General features: G+C 43.4%; 1 pseudogene; it reads right to left on the reverse strand.

Annotated features, from left to right (window-relative positions):
• Positions 1-1,734: 1,734 nt before the first annotated feature.
• Positions 1,735-10,500, reverse strand: LOC122430810 (annotated as a pseudogene).
• Positions 10,501-19,307: the final 8,807 nt, after the last annotated feature.

The following is a 19,307-nucleotide window of genomic DNA, read 5'->3' on the forward strand; positions in this document are numbered from 1 at the left end:
CCTAATGGCAGAAAGCAAAGAAGAAATAAAGAGCCTTTTGATGAGGAGAGGAGATGCAAAAAGTGGCTTAAAACTCAAGATTCAAAAAACTATTCTCAAAATAATACTCAACAGTCATGGCATTCAGTCCCACAATTCTTGGCATATAGATGAGGAAAAGTGGAAACAGTGGCAGATTTTATTTTCTTGGCTCCAAAATCACTATGGATCTTGACTGCAGCCACAAAATTAAAATATATTTGCTCCTTGGAAGGAAGCACGGCTATGAAAAACCTGAACAGTGTAATAAAAGCAGAGACTCACTTTGCTACAGAAGTCTGTAGTGTCAAAGATAAGATTTTTTCCTGGAATCATGCATAGGTGTACGATCTGGACAAAAAGAGAGTGAATGCCAAAAAATTAAGCTTTTGAACTGTGGTGCTTGAGAAGATTCTTGAGAGTCCCTTATACAACAAGAAGATTAAGCCAGTCATTCTGAAAGGAAATCAACCTCTGACCCCTGCTGTCTCAGCTGAGGCATCTACTGAGGGCCTCCAGGTGGAAAGAATGGATGCTTCCACTGCAAAAGTGCCTAACCTGGCAGTTCCAAGCAAAGAACTTGTAGCTCCACCCCTGGAGGAAGCTCAAAAAGGCTGAAGGCTCTGTGTACCCTGGGGGCCCCAAAACATATGTTGCATTCTCCCCAGCAGCACTGGAGGCCAAGGAATGGGCATTCTGGGCCCTGGAGGAGGGGGATGGCTCAGGGATCCCCTGGGGCCATCACTTACCAAGTAGGACTGGAAAGGACAGAGCAGGCGTATGTGGCAGAGAGCTGGTGACTGGAGTGTGGGAACAAGAGGGAACCAGCTCTGCGGGAACTACCTCACCCAAACTCCCCTGGAGGAGAAGCCCAGTGATAAGATCATCTGAGATGGGACATAGAGAGTCTATTTCATTACCCCTTAGAATTCCTCTGAATGAGGAGGTGGTGGAGTTGGTGGGTCATCATGAACTCTTCCATGGCCTAGACCATCCCCCAGTCGCTATCCTTGGGGCTGCCTCTCCCCAGCTTCATGCATGTAGTTCTGAAGGAAACTGAGAATACTGTGTGCTGCTGGTTCAGGGCCAATGACCATGTAAAGCCAGTCATAGGACCCCATGGCCCTGCCAGGATGGCTGATCTGGGGCTGTTCAGGTGATCTGAGGTGGGTCATTCAGAGAACACCATTGAACTCTGATATCCCCAAGCTTCTTTTCTTACTAGGTGATACCTTGTGTATACAAAATACTAAGGCAGGTAGCTTGGAGTCCCTCACTAGGTGTAGAAGCCTTAAGGAAGAAAGTTGTCAGGCTAAGACCCCCAAAGGAGAGCTAAGGGAAAGAGCGAGGGTGAGAAAGAGAGAACTCATGACTTCTGATTTCTTGGGTCCAGTCACAGATCTTTGTATTTACTCTGATTCTTGTGTCCTGGATTCCCAGAATCATTTCAATGAGTCTCCCTTTTCCTTGAAGTCAGTTGGAGTGGGCTCCTCTCAATTTTGATTCAGACTTGGTTCTAGATCCTTCACTCCCAGACACAAACAGAGGCACCCATTTGTTTCAGCACCATTATGAGAGAAACACTTCATTCTTTACTGAGAACAGGGTGTGCAGACCACCAAATGCAGTTCATCAGCATCCTGGGCAGGAGTGTCCTAAGTGTGAGTGAGTGTGTGTTAGGAGTGGCCTTACTGATTGCTGAATCACCCCAAGCATTTACACTGCCTGTGCCAGGCCAATCCTGTCATTTCCTCGATCAAAGACCGAGAAGTACTGCCTCAGGAAGACGTCACCCAGGACCCAGGTCTCTGCAGATGCACTCGCTGTGTTCTCTTTAAAGGTGGTATAGCAGTCGCCGCTAGAATCCTGGGGGAGTCAGAGACACACATCAGTCAGCCTGAGTCCTTATCAGCGACTCCCCCCAATATCGAGACCGAGCAGCGTTCTTGGTTTTATTTTCCTCTTTTGGTAAGTATCAAGTGGTTTTATGAGCTTCAGGGCATGTGAGAGTTCATCCAAAACCAAAAAGGGCCCATACATGTGGCTGCCATGAGGAAGGGTGTGGTGAGTGGAGGACTGGGAGTTCAGGAAACAGTGGAATGATAAACAACAAATTCCTATTGTAGAGAATAAGGAACTATATTCAATATGCAGTGATAAACCACATGAAAAAGAATAAGAGGAAAAATATATATTTTTTATGTGTATAAATGAGTCACATTGCTATGCAGCAGAACTTAAGGCGACACTGAAGATCAGCCACACTTCAGTACAATTATTAGAAAAGAACAGGAGTGTCCCCTGGTTCTCCTCACTCCCTGTTTCTTTCCTTCTGACTCCTGCTATTTGTTTTCTCTATAGAGAATGCAGGTCCTCCTCTGGCATCCCCACAATCCAACCTTTATTAAATAATTTTATTTTGTATTGGAGTATAGCTGATTAACAATATTCTGAGTTTCAGGTGGACAGTAAATGGACTCAACTGTATGTACCTTTGTCTCCTGGACCCGGAGATACCCCTCCCATCCTGGCTGTCATAACTGAGCAGAGTTCCCTGTGCTACACAGTAACTCATTGTTGGTTATCCATCTTAAATATAGCAGTGCCCACAACACGTTCTTGAAGACTTAACTCAGTAACTGTGGGAAGCCTCCTTTGGCCCACACTCACCCTCTTTGGCCACTCCAGGCTTGATTGGGTAACTTATTCTGGTTTCCCATTCCCACCGGTCAGTCAGTAGCCGTCATCACCTTTAGTAAGTCCCCAGTGCCCCAATACAGAGCACCTTGGGATGCCATTTGCATGGAATCCAGTGCAGTGTTGCCTAGAACCAAGCAACCCTCCATATGGCTCCATGAGTTTGTGGTTTTAGAATTCCTGAAATTCCTTCTGTTCCTCAAAGCCTTCTCTGAGCCCATCAGCCTGCTATGTACTCCCACAGGGAGCTGACATGAAGCCTCCACCCTGTTCCAGGTGAGCAGTCACTGTGCACCCTTTATTCACCTTAGTATTCAACATCCCCAGTCCGAGTAGTGGTTGGGTACCCCAACTCACAAAGGGAGCATCTGGTAAGAGCAAGAGGAAGAAGCAGCCGAGAACTATGGTGACCATGTAATTTATCATCCAAAGCAGAAATACTTTGAGAAGGGAAGGGAGACTGTTAATTTATGCTGGGACATCACACTGGGATTGTCCCCAGACATTCTCCTTGTAACAAGGCCTATTTCAGGGACTGCTAGCACTCACATTCATGTTCATGCACCTAAGTGTTCAGATTGAACCGAAGCTCTCTGAGGACTGAAGACCTCAGTGTTCCCCTCGCCTTGTGACTCCCACCATGCCAGCGTGGTGTGGCATCTCCACATTTATTTCAGGATGATCAGTGTCCCAGACGGCCCTTTACTCTCAAGTGATTGGTTCTGTGGAAGGCACTGGCCCAGCCACAAGGCTCAGAGGCATCTGCAATGGTGTGACATGGCCTGCAGATGTCGCCCTCCTCCCAGCAGCAGTCCAAAGGTTCCCGCAAGCTCCAGTTTGAGAACCAACCCTCAGTACTGTCCCCTCATCTTAATGGTGTAGGCTTGAGATGGCAGTTAGTAGTTGATGCCATTGATAGAAGATAATAGAGGACAGGTTATGGACCACAAAACATGAAGCATAGTGCTGCTAGAGTCAGAGGGAGAGAGGCTGTGCCTGGAGATACTTGTGTGTGGAGACTGGGAGTGACGCTAGGGCATGACCTTTCACCTCGGAACCCCGTGGTGTGGCGCCAATGAGCCTCAGGATATTATTGACCAGTCTTCTTGGGCCAAGGGTCAGTGATGTCCCAGTGTCCACAAGGAGCTTAGCCTCCAGAACAAGCAATAACCTGACTTTTCATGGAGATGCTGAGAGACAGTGTAAGAAAATGGGCATCAAGGTCACTCTGAGTCTCCCCAGAGCTGCCCCCTTCCTGACTGTCTCCTAAACAGCCCTTTGTCTCTTGCCCTGACTCTTTTTATCTGCTCTCGACACAGCACCTCCTTTGACATCCTTGAATGCAGTACTTGAATACACCAGGATCTTTTGTACCTTGACACAAGCTGGTCTTCCTTCCTAGAAGACTTCTCTCCTCCTTCACTAGCAAATTTCTTCTCATCTTCCAGATTCCAGCTTAATTGTCATGGATTCATGGAAGTCTTTCCTGTGGTGTTTATCAGTCTCCTCTCTTGGCCACTCTCTATAGACCCTTCCTCACATCTAGCACGTACCAAAGTCACAATTCACTAAGTGTGTGTGTCATTTCTGTGTATCTGCCTTCTTAGATGTGAGGGCAAGTTTTATTCTCATTGCCTCCATTCAGTGCCGGCACACAGTGGTGCCCAATGTTTGTGTGTTGAATGAGTGAATGAAAACTGTGAAAATAATGAGATACATCCAGAGAGCTATATCCGGTGTGGAACAAATAATGGGTCAAACAGAGTGAAGATGGAGATTTGCAGGAGCAGAAGATTCTCATAGTGGAGGGAGAGAGGGGCTCCTCTGGGAGAGGGTGTCTCCCAGCACTGCTCCTACAACCAGCTCAGACCCTGAGACCCTGGCCAGGAAATACATGACTAGCCCACAGAAACTCAAAAGAACAGGTCAGCTTTTGTCTGAGGGTATCACACAGAATCCTATCCAAGAGGACAGAAACCTCTTTTCCTCAGGTCACTCCTGGATCCCACCTTTCTGATTTTCTGTTATAGCCCCTGCCCCACTGTATGCCCAGGTACATGGGGTGTCCTTTTTATTAGTTGCTTTCACGCCTTAAGACTGCAACCAACCTCTTTCCACTGCTGGGTAGCTTCTCCATAAGGAGACCAGTTTTCCCCATTTGCTGAGGACTTTCCCTGTTTGCAAACTGAGACTTATCTGTACTGAGAACTTGCTTGGTCCCAGGTGGCCCTGCACAGTTGGTCATCTTATAATGCTGTCCAAGCTGGTGAAATCCTCCCTGATCCTGTTCACCACACTGCAGAGTCCTATGACCGTGCTCCCCGCCTCACAGGGCAGCGGGTGCAGCGCTCTCCCAGCTGCACAGACCTCTCTGGACCCTGTGAGGACCCTGGTCAGAGCGCTTGTCAGGAGGCCTGGGGATTATGAACCCATGGGCTGTTTGTGTATCTATGTGCTTGTGTGTTTGTTTGTATGTGTGTTTGTATGTGTCGCTGTGTGTGCTTCTGTGTCTCTGACTAGTTATGCATGTTTATATGTGTCTCTGTGTATGTGTATATGTGTCTGCTTGTGTGTTTCCATATGTCTGTGTGTCTGTCTGTGTCATTGAGGATGGTGTATATATTTGTGTGACTGTGTGTTTGAGAATCCATTTGTGAGTATCTGCCTGTGTCCATGTACAGATGTGGAGCATCCCTTGGGCTGACCCTCAGAGAGAGAGGCTCACCGGTCCATGTGGACATGCCAGTAGCCCGCTTGGGTCAATGGTAGCCAGTTGAGCCATCCCTGGTAGTAGCGGTGGTCCAACCCACCAAACATCACCACACTGCCCTCCAGCTTGCTCCTGTAGAGAGAAGACAGTGGGGGGGATCCTTGGAGGACGGTAACAACAGCACTGTCTGAGAGCTTTGCTTCTCCACCCATCAAGGCCCTAATAATGTCCTCCTCGACAGATGCAGAAATCGAGGCTAGGAGCGACTGGGAACCAGACGGAGGTCGGTTACTGGCTAATGAGTGGCACAGAGGAGGTTAGAAGCTGAGTCACCTGGCTGGGCTCTACCCACTATATCTGCTGAAGATGCCCTGGACCTCCTGTGACATGAGTGCTCAGACACCCTCAGAGGACAGGGTGCTGAAGCATTTTGTATTTCCCCTTGTCCCCTTTGTCATTTTTCCGGAAAATCAAGGCCTGGGAGTGCTAAGGGTGTGGGATCAGGTCACCCAGAGTTGGCTCCACTAGCCTGTGACCTCTACTGTCCAAAGGGCCCCACACTCAGAAGCAACCCCACCTCTGCTCTTGTGTCTTGAAATGCCTAATATTTCATGAACAAGGGGTCCCACACTTTTGTTTTGTGTCCCACACTTTTATTTTTCACTGGCTCTTGCAAATTGGGTAAGTGGTCCTTCATTACCAGTAAAATGCTAATGAGGAAGGAAAGCTATCCACCATCATTCTCCTTCCTTATCAAATTCATAGTCAAATCCTAATGCCTTTTCCTTCAACTTGTTTCCTGTTGCTTCTCATTAGTCTCCCTCCTCACTCATCCCCCTAGACCAAGTTATTGATCTTGAGCCCAGGAGCAGGGTTATGTTCCAATAAAACGTTATTTCTAAAAGCAGGTGGTGAAGCCAGGTAGGGCCCTGGGGCCATAGTTATCTTGGATTAGATTATCTCTCAGCATACTTCTTTCTCAAGTGTTCTATAAATTTCATGCAACTGAAAGCAAATTACAGCTAATTTGGAGAAATGGATTGTCCATCTCAGACTTACTTGCTCAGGTAGAAGGCAAAAACAGGCTCAGAAACGGCACCTTGATTCTTCATGTTGTCAAGGATGGGGATGCCTCCAGTGAAAGATAAGTTGGGGTAGTTCAATCCCAAGACACCATCAAAAGGTATTCCCTCAAACCCGGATTGCTCCATGCTTAGGCCGAATTGCTGGTCAGTCCTTACAAGGTCCCCAATCTGTGGAAGAGAAGAGTGATCCCACTTACAGATACGTGAGGTGAGGCTAGGACTGGACTGGGATGCATTGCCATTAGATCCTCAGAGAAGAATTGAGGTTGGGCTGTGTCTTCGGTGGAACTCAGACAGTTAGACCATGCTGGGAGGGGGATTTGGGTTCCATTTGAGAGAGGCTATGAATTTTAAAACATCTGCCCCTCTGAAAAACACCAACTGAGTGAGTCAATTTGGCCTGGTGGTTCTGTACAGGTGGGGCAACTAAGAGTCAGGCCAGGTCCCATCGGTTCCCCCTTGTGGACAAAATGAGCCGAGAGTAAGGTAGCCTTCTCTTTGGCATCACTGTGACCTAATGACAGGAATGGACTGCATTCTCTGTAAGGTACTGTGGATTCTGCGTCTGTCCAGGAAGACAGAAGCCGAAAACACAATCTTGCTTGCAGGGATCTATGAAATTACTGCCTGGGGAATTCACTTTTCGGGATATGTGGGTCTTTGTGTGAGTGTATATGAGAGAAAAAGAGAGAGAGGGGAACTACTCAAGTACTTTGGGGGAGGCAGGCCATAGGTTTTATTAGACTCTCAAAGGCCCCCTAGAGTGAGAACTCATTTATGAGGCCCCCTAACTTCTCAGGCCTCCAGTTTCCCAGTCTGGATACCTGAAGCCCTTGACTGCCCCGAGGGTACCCAGATCAGTTTTATTCTGTCCCCAAACACCCCACTGCAACTTCAGTCCTGAAAAGCCAGTCGAGCTCCAGTGTTTACCACATGTGTGTCCTCAGCAAGGCCCTTGATGTCTGTACTTCAGTTTCCTAATATGCCACATGAACTAATCAGAGTAACTGCTGTGTGGGGTTGTTGCAGAACTAAACCAGTTAGCACCTGAAAGTGCCTGGAAGAGTCTGTGAATATGAAAGTGGGTGCTTTTGTCCCCTCTTCTCATTCCCAGCAAAATGAACCTTGACGTGCTCATGGGCAGAGAAGCTGCAAGTCCCCATCTCAAGCCACTCTCTGGGTTCGCTAAAATATGTGCTTGTGTGTCCCCATGGGCACTGCCTCCCCAGGGACAGGATCCTGTGGGTAAGATGGCCAATCTACGGATTGAGGCTAGGAACGTCCTGCCAATGGTCCTGCATCAGTTTTGCAAGCAGTGGTCACCCCACAGCCAGTCCTGACTCAGCATTTGTTACACTGTTACCCGAACGTTGTCAGGAGCATGAACTCCCTTCATACTCCCAGAACAGTATTCTATGCTGAAGGTGTTTCTGATAGGCCAGAAGATGGAAGACTCAATATGTCTGATCATAACGTGTGAGGCTGCAGACACAAGAGATAAGTGTCATCAGGTGCCAAAGGTGCAAAACAGGGTGGCAGGGCAAGGGAAAGATGGTCCGGGTAAGGGGTGTCTGTACTCACAACAGGTTGGGCTGGTGCAAAAGACGGATGGCACCCACAAGTCAAATGAGGCTGAGTCAAAGACCATCTGGAATTCCTGAGGGGGTGTTCCAATGGTGATGTTACCCACTTAGAGCATCTACAGGGGAAAGGAGGGAGTAGGTTAGTGCAGAAGTGGCTACCCTCTATTCCCACACTCAGGCCTCCCTCTGGATGTCACTATCACTTGAGATCACTTTCTAACCACCATGCAGCTCACTGACGTTGGTCACAGAGGTGCCTGCATTTGATATATTTTTCCTGTGCTACGTGGTATGCAGGATATTGACTATGACCAGGTCTTGAATTGGTACAACCTGCTTTGGAAGAACAGAGGCATAACCACTGGACCTCCAGGACCACTAGACACCCAGGGAAGTCCTGGTGCCTTCATTTGAGAAGCTCTGTAGTCTCTCAAACATAGGCTTAACACCCCCTTCTCCAGGACGTCCTTCTTGATCAACCTCAGCCACTCCCTCTAAACTCAGAACACATCCAATCAACAGCACACAGGTGACCTTTTCATTTTACATCTATTACTAATATGCCTGTCTCTCAGGCTGGCATGAGCATTCTTGAAGACTAAATAAGCTCTTTTTCTAATCTAAAAACAGTAACCACAGTGTTAAATACTTATGGCCTTACACGGAATACAGGTTCAGGAACTTTTTACGGCTGTGGTTCTTGCATCTGTGGAACCTGAATTTCTCTGCCTGGGGATTCACAATTGCTTTGCCTTTGGTTCTACCAATTGATCAGTGACGGGTCAGTCTTCATCTGTAACTGACTAACTCACTTATTTCAGAAGGAACAATCTCCCTCAAACTAATGACACATCTTTGACACAGAAATTGATATATACTTGCCACCTGGTAATTGCCAGGCCCAGTCACAAAGACCAACAGTTGAGGATGAGAGTGTCTTCTCCTCTGGATTGGGTCACTGTTTTCCAGTGTTTCTGCCTCCTACACGAACCCCAACCCCACATCCCACCTGGCACTTCCAGATGAGCCCCGGTGTTAGGCTAGAGCACCAGGGGGCGCTGTGAAGCACCAACCCCGCCAAATACTCACATCCTCCATGTTTCTCAGGGGGTGTGTAGCTATATTTGAGCCAGGAGAAGAAGTCTGGTACAGTCTGTAAGCATGTTCCTTCACGAAATTGTTCAGCATGTTTTCTTCACTGAGGGTTTTTCTCATGATCTTCCCTCTGGTTAGAGGCATACTTTACCAAGCATTTGACAAAGAAGAAGCTACAATTAGCTGTCAGTGTTCATGTATAACTGTCTTTGTAATGGCCCTGTGTATTTTCTAATCATTTTTATGAGGCATATTATTATCAGAATTTCATGCATATACCATGGCAAAGACATAGGTTTGGTTACAGGTTCTGTTCTGCAATCTGGGATAAGACATATGACCATGTGGTGTTCAATCTCCCCCTTGGTAATATGGTGAAATGTAACAATACAAACCCTCCAAATAGAATTTCTTGGGGATAAGTGAAGTGATGGATATAAGGTACCTGATAAATAGGAAGATCTCAACAATGACAGGCATTAGCATTGCTGTTGCCATCCCACTGTATCCTTCTCATAGAACCTCAAGGAAGAGGTAGAAGGGGGACTCTTATGCTCTTTTACAAGGGAGCAATTTGAAATGCAAGAGGTTACTGAATTTGCTGTGGTCACACTGCTTATCAGATATAAAACTGTATGTAAAGGAGTGTATCTTTCTCCAAGTCGAAAGAGAAGAGCGAGTTGAAAGGAGAATCCAGGAGATAGGGAACAAGTAAGGGAAATTCAGAGGCTCAAGAAGGAAGAATGAGTCAAGTGAAAAATTAAAAGAAAACAACACAGAGAGAAATACACTCACAGAGATGTCCAAAGAGAAGGAGAGGTAAATGATAGTGATACAGAGATGCAGACATAGACATATACACAATGAAGTAGACAGGGAACAAAGAGGACATGTTGAATAAAATGTAGAAAAGTACTATTCCACAGGACCACACATACATCTGCATAGACTGTGCACTGAACAGTTGTAAGGAGTTGCATTTTCAATAGGTCATGACTGGACCCCAAGAGTTGTGCAACCATGCAAATCTACACCAAGACCCTTGGGATCCCCAGTTCCTAAAGCAAGGTACTTATCAATAAGTAAGGGTTGAACTTTAAGACTGTCAGGGAAATATTCATTCCCATCTAAACTTGATGGCTGGAAGAATAATCAGATGAAAAGAAAAATCCGAGAAAGGAAGATGATGTAGCTTACAGTCCACATACTTACTTGACTATGCACTCTGAGAAGGCCACCAGCCCGAGGAGCACAAGCCACTTCACGCTCTTTCCTGGCTCCAAGTACTCAGGGAAGTTCGGGTTCTTAGCATGTAGTGGTTACCAGGAGCCCCAAGTTATATATGCTCTGACCTACCCTAGTTTTCCCCTTTATGCCACTAATAGATCTGATAAAAATTCAAAGCTTTTGCTAAATCTGTACCTTCATCAGTGCCCTTGGCGAGTGGTCTTTGAAGCTTCTCAGAATACAGACAATTGAACTGTAATCTCTTCCTTAAATCTTGGCTGGAAAATCAAACTGATCTGCATGGACTTCTAAGATGATGGTGAACCTTGCCTACTTGGAGAAAAATCTGCTAAGAACATCATGAAAATGGTAACTAGGGGCCATACTTGACATTCATGGTTTCATGTCATCTTCCTAGCCACTTCATGAGATATGCACTGATGTCTTCATTGGAGACGAGATTGCTGGGGGAATAAGTTGTAAAATGGCAAAGTGAAGACTTCAGGGACAGCCCAGGGACATACAACTGGCCTTAGGTAATGGGTCTAACGGCAGAGATCATTAGATGCCAGTCTGCATCAAAGATTTATGCAGAGTTGTACATCAATTGCATGGGTTTCAGTATCAGAAGAAATGTCATATGCATCTGCAAGATATTTTATATCATGTAACAAACATACAAGGCAAAACTGTGTTCTGGGTTCTGGGTTAAAGGCTTCAAAGTCAAAGTTGATAAAGACAAAAGAAATCTTTATCATAAGAGAGCTAGCAGTCTAGTTCTCACAAACTCATGGCCCCAGGAGGCAAGAAAAATGATAGTAGGACTAGGTGCCCATGCTGGATCCTGGGCAGCACAGGCCTGCCCACTGGGAGCAGCCTTTCGTCCCCCTCAACCATGCTGGAAAGCAGGCCAGTTGGCCATGTTTCAAGAGAATCAGAAGGTTGGATATTTATATACAATCTATTGATTTTGTGTTAGCAAATAATTTTCTTTTCCCTAAAAACAGTGGTAACACAGTCTCCAGAAAGATGTGCTGGAATCAGCCTTCAGTCTCTGCAGGATTTTATATCTGGCCTAGACTTGGGAGTGCAGTGGGGACAGAGAGGAATTTAAGTTGGTTGATTTAAAAAGAGAATGTTAAGATCTTCTATTTCTTTCTGGTTCACTTTTGGGAAGTTATACTTTTCTAAGAATTTGTCCATTTCTTCCAAGTTGTCCATTTAATTGGCATAGAGCTGTTGGTAATAGTCCCTTATGATCCTTTGTATTTCAGTGTTGTCTGTTGTGTTCTCTCCATTTTCATTTGTGATTTTGTTAATTTGGTTCTTCTCCCTTTGTTTCTCAATGAGTCTTGCTAACGGTTTGTCAGTTTTGTTTATTTTTTCAAAAAACCAGCTTTTAACTTTGTTGATGTTTGCTATGGTCTCTATCGTTTCTTTTGCATTTATTTCTGCACTAATTTTAAAGATTTCTTTCCTTCTATTAACCCTGGGGTTCTTCATTTCTTCCTTCTCTAGTTGCTTTAGGTGTAGAATTATGTGATTTATTTGAGTTTTTTCTTGTTTATTCAGGTAAGCCTGTAATGCTATGAACCTTCCCCTTAGCACTGGTTTTACAGTTTTCCATAGGTTTTGGGTTGTTGTGTTTTCATTTTCATTCTTTTGTATGCTTATTTTGATTTCTTTTTTGATTTCTTCTATGATTTGTTGGTTATTTAGAAGCATGTTATTTAGCCTCCATATATTTGAATTTTTAATAATTTTTTTCCTGTAATTGAGATCTAATCTTACTGCACTGTGGTCAGAAAATATGACTGGAATGATTTCAATTGTTTTGAATTTCCAAAGGCTAGATTTATGGCCCAGGATGTGATCTATTCTAGAGAAAGTTCCATGTGCCCTTGAGAAATAGAAGATCTAAACAGACCCATAACAAGCAGAGAAATCAAAACTGTAATCAGAAATCTTCCAGCAAACAAAAGCCCAGGACCAGATGGCTTCGCAGCTGAATTCTACCAAAAATTTAGAGAAGAACTAACACCTATCTTACTCAAACTCTTCCAGAAAGTTGCAGAAGAAGGTAAATTTCCAAACTGTTTCTATGAGCCCAACATCACCCTAATTCCAAAACCAGAAAAAGATGCCACAAAAAAAGGAAACAATGGACCAACAATATATTAAAAAAATCATACATCATGACCAAGTGGGCTTTAACCCAGGAATGCAAGGATTCTTTAATATAAACAAATCAGTCAATGTAGTACACCTCATTAACAAATTGAAAGATAAAAACCATATGATTATCTCAATAGATGCAGAAAAAGCCTTTGACAAAATTCCCCATCCATTTATGATTAAAACTCTCCAGAAAGTAGGAATAGAAGGAACATACCTCAAGATATTTAAAGCTGTATATGTCAAACCCACAGCAAGCATTACCATCAATGGTGAAAAATCGAAAGCATTTCCGCTGAAATCAGGACCAAGACAAGGGTGCCCACTCTCAACACTACTATTCAACATAGTTTTGAAAGTGTTGGCCACAACAATCAGAGAAGGAAAAGAAGAAAAAGGAATCCAGATAGGAAAAGAAGTGAAACTCTCACTGTTAGCAGATGACATGATCTTCTATATAGAAAACCCTAAAGACTCTACCAGAAAATTACTAGAGCTATTCAACGAATATAGTAAATTTGCAGGATATAAAATTAATACACAAAAGTTCCTTGCATTCCTATACACTAACAAGCAGAAAACAGAAAGAGAAATTAAGGAAACAATACCATTCACCACTGCAACAAAAAGAATAAAATACTTAGGAGTATATTTACCTAAAGAAACAAAAGACCTATACATAGAAAACTATAAAACACTGATGAAAGAAATCAAAGTGGATACTAACAGATGGAGAAATATACCATGTTCATGGATTGGAAGAATCAATATTGTCAAAAAGACTATATTACCCAAAGCAATCTATAGACTCCATGCAATCCCTATTAAGCTACCAACGGTATTTTTTAACACAACTAAAACAAATAATTTCAAAATTTGTATGGAAATACAAAACACCTCAAATAGCCAAAGTCATCTTGAGAAAGAAGAATGGAACTAGAAGAATCAACCTGCCTGACTTCAGACTATACTACAAAGCCACAGTCATCAAGACAGTATGGTACTGGCACAAAACAGAAATATAGATCAATGGAACAAAATAGAAAGCCCAGAGATAAATCCACGAACCTATGGACACCTTATCTTCGACAGGGAGGCAAGAATATACAATGGAAAAAAGACAACCTCTTTAATAAGTGGTACTGGGAAAACTGGTCAACCACTTGTAAAAGAGTGAAACTAGAACACTTTCTAACACCATACACAAAAATAAACTCAAAATGGATTAAAGATCTAAATGTAAGACCAGAAACTATAAAACTCCTAGAGGAGAACATAGGCAAAACACACTCTGTCATAAATCACACCAGGATCCTCTATGACCCTCCTCCTGGAATATTGGAAATAAAAGGAAAAATAAACAAATGGGACCTAGTGAAATTTAAAAGCTTTTGCACAACAAAGGAAACTCTAAGCAAGGTGAAAAGACAGCCCTCAGGTTGGGAGAAAATAAGAGCAAATGAAGCAAGAGAAAAAAGTTTAATCTCAAAAATATACAAGCAACTCCTGCAGCTCAATTCCAGAAAAATAATTGACCCAATCAAAAAATGGGCCAAAGAACTAAACAGACATTTCTCCAAAGAAGACATACAGATGGCTAACAAACACATGAAAAGATGTTCAACATCACTCATTATCAGAGAAATGCAGATCAAAACCAAATGAGGTACCATTACACGCAAGTCAGGATGGCTGCTATCCAAATGTCTACAAGCAATAAATGCTGGAGAGGGTGTGGAGAAAAGGGAACCCTCTTACCCTGTTGGTGGGAATGCAAACTAGTACAGCCGCTATGGAGAACAGTGTGGAGATTTCTTCAAAAACTGGAAATAGAACTGCCATATGACCCAGCAATCCCACTTCTGGGCATACTCACTGAGGAAACCAGATCTGAAAGAGACACGTGTACTCCAATGTTCATCGCAGCACTGTTTATAATAACCAGGACATGGAAGCAACCTAGATGTCCATCAGCAGAAAAATGGATAAGGAAGCTGTGGTACATATACACCATGGAATATTACACAGCCAATAAGAAGAATTCATTTGAATCCATTCTAATGAGATGGATGAAACTGGAGCCCATTATACAGAGTGAAGTGGGGCAGCAAGATAAAGACCAATACAGTATACTAACGCATATGTATGTAATTTAGAACGATGGTAATGATAACCTATATGCAAAACAGAAAAATAGACACACATGAATCGAACAGATTTTGGACTCTGTGGGAGAAGGCGAGGGTGGGATGTTTAGAGAGAACAGCATCAAAACATGTATATTATCAAGGGTGAAACAGATCACCAGCCCAGGTTGATTGCATGAGACAAGTGCTCAGGGCTGGTGCACTGCGAACACTCAGAGGGATCGGGTGGAGAGGGAGGTGGGAGGGGGGATCAGGATGGGGGATACATGTAAACCCATGTCTGATTCATGTCAATGTATGGCAAAAAACCCTACAGTACTCTAAAGTAATAAGGTTCCAACTAATAAAATTAAATGAAAAAAAAATAGACTGAATGCATACTGAACATGTTTCTTTCCTTTCTATTTATAGAGAAAGACTAGTGGGGACATACAAACCAACAAATTTAACTGCTCAAGATACACGGATATATTTCTGATATAATATCACCATAGTCTATGCCATGAAAAATTTTTTCTCTGAAAGCAAACATACAGAAAATAATTTTGAAACGTCTTCCCAATCAAAGAAGACAAAACAGCTGTGGCAGCCACAGTAAAGACATTGGTGTTTAATGGCTCATCTAGGACTCCCAGGGCCTATTTTTGCATGAGATCTATCCATGCCTGTGCATTGAATACAAGAGAAGCCTCTCCTGGTTGCCACATGTGTATAGATGAGGCACTGTGACTTAATCCTCATGTTTGCATATTGTTTAAATTCAGTTTTGGTGGTTAAATCCCAACAGGGGGAATATGACATCACTGACAAATGACACATATATATTCCCTTTGAACTATGGTGTTGGAGAAGACTTTTGAGAGTCCCTTGGACTGCAGGAGAGCAAACCAGTCCATCCTAAAAGAAATCAGTCCAGAACATTCACTGGAAGGACTGATGCTGAAGTTGAAGCTCCAATTATTTGCCCACCTGTTGGGAAGAACTGACTCACTGGAAAAGACCCTGATGTAAGGAAAGAGTGAAGGCAGGAGGAGAAGGGGAAGACAGAGGATGAGATGGTTGGTTGGCATCACCAACTCGATGGACATGAGCTTGAGCAAGCTCCAGGTTTTGGTGATGCATAGGGAAACCTGGCATGCTGCAGTCCATGACATTGCAAACAGACGGACACGACTGAAGGACTGAACTGAACTGAACAAATTGAGAACAAAGACTAATAAATCTAATGGCATCAAGTTTGTGACTAGTTGCATATAACAACACGTTACTTAAGTGGCTTTAAAATTCAGGCTTATGACTACATTCAGAATGGAATATCCTCTAAGGAAAAACAAAAATACTGCCTATCAAAAACAAAACCAAAGAAAACCAAAAGAAAAAAAGGAAAGAAATCTGAAACTATATTCAACAACTTCAGTTCAGTTCAGTCACTCAGTCGTGTCCAAGTCTTTGTGAGCCCATGAACCGCAGCTCGCAAGGACTCCCTGTCCATCAACAACTAGTGGAGTCCACACAAACTCATGTCCATTGAGTCAGTGATGCCATCCAACCATCTCATCCTCTGTCATCCACTTCTCCTCCTGCCCTCAATCTTTCCCAGCATCAAGGTCTTTTCAAATGAGTCAGTTGTTCACATGAGGTGGCCAAAGTATTGGAGTTTCAGCCTCAGAACCAGTCCTTCCAGTGAATGTTCTGGACTGATTTCCTTTAGGATGGACTGGTTGGATCTCCTTCCAGTGCAAGGGACGCTCAAGAGTCTTCTTGAACACCACGGTTCAAAAGCATCAATTCTTTGGATCTCAGCTTTCTTCATAGTCCAACTGTCACATCCATGCATGACCACTGGAAAAACCATAGCCTTGACTAGATGGACCTTTGGTGACATAGTAATTTCTCTGCTTTTCAATATGCTGTCTATGTTGGTCACAACTTTCCTTCCAACGTGTAAGCATCTTTTAATTTCATGGCTCCAATTACCATCTGCAGTCATAATGGGGCCCATAAAAATGGTGACAACCACTGTCTCCACTGTTTCCTCATCTATTTGCCATGAAGTGGCGGAACAGGATGCCATGATGTTAGTTTTCTAAATGTTGAGAATTAAGCCAACATTTTCACCTGCTTCTTTCACCTTCATCAAGAGGTTCTTTAGTTCTTCCTCACTTTCTGCCATAAGGGTTGTGTCATCTGCACATCTGAGGTTATTGATATTTCTCTTGGCAATCTTTATTCCAGCCTGTGCTTCCTCCAGCCCAGCGTTTTCATGATGTACTCTGCATATAAGTTAAATAAGCAGGGTGATAATGTACAGCCTTGATGTACTGCTTTTTTATTTGGAAGCAGTCTGTTGTACCATGTCCAGTTCCAACTGTTGCTTCCTGACCTGCATACAGGTTTTTCAAGAGGCAGGTCAAATGGTCTGGTATTCCCATCTTTTGAAGAATTTTCCACATTTTATTGTGATACACACAGTCAAAGGTTTTGGCATAGTCAGTAAAGCAGAAATATGTGTTTTTCTGGAATTATCTTGCTTTTTTGATGATCCATTAGATGTTGGCAATTTGACCTCTGTTCCTCTGCCTTTTCTAAAACCAGCTTGACCATCTGGAAGTTCACAGTTCATGTGTTGCTGAAGCCTGGCTTGAAGAATTTTAAGCAATTCTTTACTAGCGTGTGAGATGAGTGCAATAGTGCGGTAGTCTGAGCAGTCTTTGGGATTGCCTTTCTTTGGGATTGGAGTGAAAACTGAACTTTTCCAGTCCTGTTGCCACTGCTGAGTTTCCCAAATTTGCTGGCATATTGAGTGCAGCACTTTCACAGCATCATCTTTCAGGATTTGAAAGAGCTCAACTGGAATTCCATCACCTCCACTAGCTTTGTTTGTAGTGATGTGTTCTAAGGCCCTTTTGACTTCACATTTCAGGATGTCTGGCTCTAGGTGAGTGATCACACCATCGTGATTATCTGGGTCATGAAGATCTTTTTGTACAGTTCTTCTGTGTATTCTTGCCACCACTTCTTAATATCTTCTGCTTCTGTTAGGTCCATGTCATTTCTGTCCTTTATTGGGCTCATCTTTGCATGAAATATTCCCTTGGTATCTCTAGTTTTCTTGAGGTGATCTCTAGTCTTTCCCATTCTATTGCTTTCCTCTATTGCTTTGCAGTGATCGCTAAGGACGGCTATCTTATCTGTCCTTGCTATTCTTTGGAACTCTGCATTCAAATGGGTATATCTTTCCTTTTCTCCTTTGCATATTGCTTCCCTTCTTTTCACAGCTATCTGTAAGGCCTCCTCAGACAGCCATTTTGCTTTTTTCATTTCTTTTTCTTGGGGATGATCTTGATTCTCATCTCCTGTACAATGTCATGAACCTCTCTCCATTGTTCATCAGGCACTCTGTCTATTAGATATAGTCCCTTAAATCTATTTCTCAGTTCCACTGTATAGTCATAAGGAATATGATTTAGGTCATACCTGAATGGTCTATTGGTTTTTTCCACTTTCCTCAATTTCAGTCTGAATTTGGCAATAAGGAGTTCATGATCCAAGCCACAGTCAGCTCCCAGTCTTGTTTTTGCTGATTGTATTGAGCTTCTCCATCTTTGGCTGAAAAGAGTATAAAATCAATCTGATTTTGGTGTTGACCATCTGGTGATGTCCATGTGTAGAGTCTTCTCTTGTGTTGTTGGAATAAGGTGTTTGCTATTACCAGTGCGTTCTCTTGGCAGAACTCTATTAGCCTTTTCCCTGCTTCTTTCTCTATTCCAAGGTCAAATTTGTGTGTTACTCCAGGTGTTTTTTGACGTCTGACTTTTGCATTCCAGCCCCCTGTAATGAAAAGGGGTATCTTTTTTGGATGTAAGTACTAGAAGTTCGTGTAGGTCTTCATAGAACTCTTCAACTTTAGCATCTTCAGGGTTACTGGTAGGGGCATAGAGTTGGATTACTGTGATATTGAATGATTTGCCTTGGAAACAAACAGAGATCATTCTATCATTGTTGAGATTGCATCCAAGTACTGCATTTCAGACTCTTTTGTTGACTATGATGGCTACTCCATTTCTTCTAAGGGATTCCTGCTCACGGTAGTAGATATAGTGGTCATTTGAGTGAAATTCACCCATTCCAGTCCATCTTAGTTCGCTGATTCCTAGAATGTTGATGTTCACTCTTGTCATCTCCTGTTTGAACACTTTCAATTTGCCTTGATTCATGGACCTAACAATCCAGGTTCCTATGCAATATTGCTCTCTACAGCATCGAATCTTGCTTCCTTCACCAGTCCATTCTATATCTGGGTGTTGTCTTTGCTTTGGCTCCATCCCTTCATTCTTTCTGGAGTTATGTCTCCACTGATCTCCAGTAGCATATTGGGCACCTACCAAGCTGGTGAGTTCATCTTTCACTGTCCTTTCTTTTTCCCCTTATCATGTTGTTCATGGGGTTCTGAAGGCAAGAATACTGAAGAGGTTTGCCATTCACTTCTCCAGTGGACCATATTCTGTCAGACCTCTCCACCATGACCCGTCTGTCTTGGGTGGCCCCAGATGGCATGTCATAGTCAGTG

This window comes from Cervus canadensis, chromosome 29, assembly GCF_019320065.1.
Source record: "Cervus canadensis isolate Bull #8, Minnesota chromosome 29, ASM1932006v1, whole genome shotgun sequence".
NCBI lineage: Eukaryota > Metazoa > Chordata > Mammalia > Artiodactyla > Cervidae > Cervus > Cervus canadensis.